The following is a 5,000-nucleotide window of genomic DNA, read 5'->3' on the forward strand; positions in this document are numbered from 1 at the left end:
ACACACTGTGGCTCAAAACTACACATTGAGGCTCAAAACTACACATTGAGGCTCAAAACTACACACTGTGGCTCAAAACTATACACTGAGGCTCTAAACTACACATTGTGGCTCTAAACTACACAATATTGCTCAAAACTACACACAGAGGCTCTAAACTACACATTGTGGCTCAAAACTACACATTGAGGCTCTAAACTACACATTGTGGCTCAAAACTACACATTGAGGCTCCAAACTACACACTGAGGCTCAAAACTACACATTGAGGCTCCAAACTACACACTGAGGCTCAAAACTACACATTGAGGCTCTAAACTACACATTGTGGCTCAAAACTACACATTGAGGCTCCAAACTACACACTGAGGCTCAAAACTACACATTGAGGCTCTAAACTACACACTGTGGCTCAAAGCTACAGACTGAGGCTCTAAACTGCAGACTGTCACTCTAAAGTACACACTGAGGCTCTAAACTACAGACTGTCACTCTAAAGTACACACTGAGGCTCTAAACTACAGACTGTCACTCTAAAGTACACACTGAGGCTCTAAACTACAGACTGTCACTCTAAAGTACACACTGAGGCTCTAAACTACAGACTGTCACTCTAAAGTTGAGGCTAAAATGCACAGTGTGGTTCAAAACTACACTCTGTGGCTCTAAACTACACACTAGCTCTACACAGAGGCTTGTAACTATACACTGGCACTAAACTGCACACTAAGGCTCTAAACTACACACTGAGGCTTTTAACTATACACTATGGAACTAAACTACACACTGTGGCTCTAACTACACACTAAGGCTCTAAACTACACACTGAGGCTTTTAACTATACACTATGGAACTAAACTACACACTGTGGCTCTAACTACACACTAAGGCTCTAAACTACACACTGAGGCTTTTAACTATACACTATGGAACTAAACTACACACTGTGGCTCTAACTACACACTAAGGCTCTAAACTACATACTGAGGCTTTTAACTATACACTATGGAACTAAACTACACACTGTGGCTCTGAACTATACATTGTGGCTCTAACTGCACAATAAAGCTCCAAACTACACACTGAGGCTCTAAGTGCACAATAAAGCTCTAAACTACACACTATGGTGCTAAACTACACACTAAAGCTCCAAACTACACACCGAGGCTCTAAGTGCACAATAAAGCTCCAAACTACACACTGAGGCTCTAAACTACACACTATGGTGCTAAACTACACACAAAAGCTCCAAACTACACACTACACAACAGTTACCACTGTTAGCACTCTGTAACGATCGGCCATGTTAGAATGCTGACTAAGGTTCTAGAATGCAACAGACATTTGTTATTAGAATACACACTTGGGTTCTAGATCATTACTGAACAGAGCTGTTGGAACAGTCTGGGTCACATTCCACTGTGATTCTAGAACAGCAGAGCAAAAGTACTGTTAAAATGTTCAGTGTGGTTCTAGCTCTACCTCTCGAGACCCGTTCTGACGGACAGGAGAACCCGTCATCTTTAACTGTTTACTAAAACATCCTGGGTTATTATTAATTGACCTTCGACAGCCATCCTGAAGCTCAAGCAGGCATGCAGCTGTGCTGGAGAACACGCAGGAGTGACATTTCCAAGCAGCTGTAATGAATATCAGATTAATTATCAGCTCGTCGTGTCTCACTGCGACGGAGCACTGTGTAACCTGAAGGCTCTGAGCCCTCGGCGTTTTTAAAGATTTCTTCTGTAAACTCAGAGACCAAGCGGAAGGCATCGCGGTGCAGGAAGCACAGAGTCAGTTGGGCAGAGGTGGACATTTCAGTCATTAAAATCTGGTTACACATCAGTGCACACGATAATTGCAGCAATGTTCACAATTTAAAGGAAGCGGCGTGACAGAAAATGAGGACATCATACAATAGTAACTTGCATGTATTTGTCTCCAGGACACACCTGTCCATCACTTTCTGCATGTATCTGTCTCCAGGACACACCTGTCCATCACCTTCTGCATCTATCTGTCTCCAGGACACACCTGTCCATCACCTTCTGCATGTATCTGTCTCCAGGACACACCTGTCCATCACTTTCTGCATGTATCTGTCTCCAGGACACACCTGTCCATCACTTTCTGCATGTATCTGTCTCCTGGACACACTTGTCCCATCACTTTCTGCATGTATCTGTCTCCAGGACACACCTGTCCATCACCTTCTGCATGTATCTGTCTCCAGGACACACCTGTCCATCACTTTCTGCATGTATCTGTCTCCAGGACACACCTGTCCATCACCTTCTGCATCTATCTGTCTCCAGGACACACCTGTCCATCACTTTCTGCATGTATCTGTCTCCAGGACACACCTGTCCATCACCTTCTGCATGTATCTGTCTCCTGGACACACTTGTCCCATCACTTTCTGCATGTATCTGTCTCCAGGACACACCTGTCCATCACCTTCTGCATGCATCTGTCTCCAGGACACACCTGTCCATCACCTTCTGCATGCATCTGTCTCCAGGACACACCTGTCCATCACCTTAAAACCAAGATACCACTTCACCATCTCACTGTGCAACAGTCTCCAGCACTCCCCTGTCTCAGCTACACCACAATCTTCATGATTCACCTGTTTCACTGATGCCACAATCCCAATGATTCACCTGTCTCACCTACACCACAGTCTCCAGGACTTTCCTGTCTCACCTACCCCAGACTCCTGCTGTCACCTGTCTCACCTACACATTCTCCAGCACTCATGTGTCTTACCTACACCACGTTCTCCAGGACTCACCTGTCTCACATACACCATAATCTCCAGAACTGCACCTTCTAACAGTAGTTCAAAAAAAGGGTACCAGACTGAAAATAAAACAGATTTGCTGAAATCTGAAATCTACAGTTCAGGGACCAAATGTTTAGTCAGCCGCGGCAGCAGCAGCCCTTTTAAAAGCTTCAAGTAAAACTGCATGATAACAATAAATAACCTCTAAAACGGCACGTTAGCTGTTAGCTAGCAAAGTTTCAGAGCTCTTTATATCGGAATAAACCTTACTTAGACGTTCTGTTGTAATAAATATATATATAAATATGGTGATTCTCTGTGCTACTGTAACCTGTTAGCCTGCGGCTATTTAAATAACTATAGAACTGGAAACGTTAATGAAAAAAATACGAGCTGGCTAATATCCCTAGCTCCTAGCTCCACTTCAGCAGGTATGTTGCTTGGCTGGTTCACTCGCTCTCACTCACTCATTTCCTACCGCTTATCCATCACGGGGAGCCTGTGCCTATCTCAGGTGTCATCGGGCATCGAGGCAGGATACACCCTGGACGGAGTCCCAACCCATCACAGGGCACACACACACTCTCATTCACCCACACACTAGGGACATTTTTCCAGAGATGCCAATCAACCTACCATGCATGTCTTTGGACCGGGGGAGGAAACCGGAGTACCCGGAGGAAACCCCCGAGGCACGGGGAGAACATGCAAACTCCACACACACAAGGCAGAGGTGGGAATCCAACCCCCGACCCTGGAGGTGTGAGGTGAACGTGCTAACCACTAAGCCACCGTGCTTTAGCTTAGCTTTTAGCTTTTGCATAGCTTTCCTTAGCCTCATCAGCTAGGTTTAATACAGGACAAGGCACCAGTTAGCAGCGCTTCCACTTTCTCAGAGGTCTTGCTAATATTTTTTCCTGTACTTTATTACATTATTTGTTTTTTTAAGCATATATAAATACTCAGTAGTAAAAGTAAAGTATTTTATATATATATTTAAATATGAAGCTTGTAGGTCCTGGCCATCTAATGAGGATAACGATCCCTTTAGCCTCATTCATTAGATACATGAGTGTATTTTTCTGACCGTTTTTTGCGCTGGTGTCTTAATAAAGGTAAAAACACAATAGTGCACATGACCATTAAAAGGTGAATGGAATTAGAGCAGAGCGGAAAGTCGCTAATCTGAGCATCAGCCGTGAAGTGAGTCTGTAACTGAGCGCTAACACTGAGCAGGCCTTTCAGCTGATTTAGCAAATAATGATCCAGCTTTAAACCAGCATCCCATAGATGCTAAAATCACACACACACACACACACACACACACACACACACACACACACACACACACACACACACACACACACACACACACACAATGCATGCTAATATCACACACTACAGCAGAATTACTCTAACATGTGCTAACATGCTGACATCACACACAACAGCATGTTTCCTTCCTCAGTCCTTTACCTGTGTCACTGCTGTATATCCTACTGTCCTTTACCTGTCTCACTGTTCCATCTATCCCTCAGTCCTTTACTTGTCTCACTGTTCCATCTATCCCTCAGTCCTTTACTTGTCTCACTGTTCCATCTATCCCTCAGTCCTTTACCTGTCTCAATGTTCCATCTATCCCTCAGTCCTTTACTTGTCTCACTGTTCCATCTATCCCTCAGTCCTTTACCTGTCTCACTGTTCCATCTATCCCTCAGTCCTTTACCTGTCTCACTGTTCCATCTATCCCTCAGTCCTTTACCTGTCTCACTGTTCTATCTATCCCTCAGTCCTTTACTTGTCTCACTGCTCCATTTATCCCTCAGTCCTTTACTTGTCTCACTGCTCCATCTATCCCTCAGTCCTTTACTTGTCTCACTGCTCCATCTATCCCTCAGTCCTTTACTTGTCTCACTGCTCCATCTATTCCTCAGTCCTTTAGCTTTCTCACTGTTCCATCTATCCCTTGGTCCTTTACTTGTCTCACTGTTCAAGCTGTCCCTCAGTCCTTTACCTGTCTCACTGTTCCATCTATCCCTCAGTCCTTGTCTCCCTGCTCCATCTATCCCTCAGTCCTTTACCTGTCTCACTGTTCTATCTATCCCTCAGTCCTTTACCTGTCTCACTGTTCCATCTATCCCTCAGTCCTTTACTTGTCTCACTGCTCCATCTATCCCTCAGTCCTTTACTTGTCTCACTGCTCCATCTATTCCTC

At 44.5% G+C, this 5,000-nt stretch overlaps 1 protein-coding gene across 1 annotated transcript in view; it reads right to left on the bottom strand.

Moving 5' to 3' along the window:
• Positions 1 to 5,000, bottom strand: part of sptbn4a (spectrin, beta, non-erythrocytic 4a) — a 23,595-nt gene that overhangs the window by 16,582 nt on the left and 2,013 nt on the right. The window lies entirely within an intron of this gene.

The sequence above is a fragment of the Tachysurus fulvidraco genome, chromosome 26 (assembly GCF_022655615.1).
Source record: "Tachysurus fulvidraco isolate hzauxx_2018 chromosome 26, HZAU_PFXX_2.0, whole genome shotgun sequence".
Classification (NCBI taxonomy): domain Eukaryota; kingdom Metazoa; phylum Chordata; class Actinopteri; order Siluriformes; family Bagridae; genus Tachysurus; species Tachysurus fulvidraco.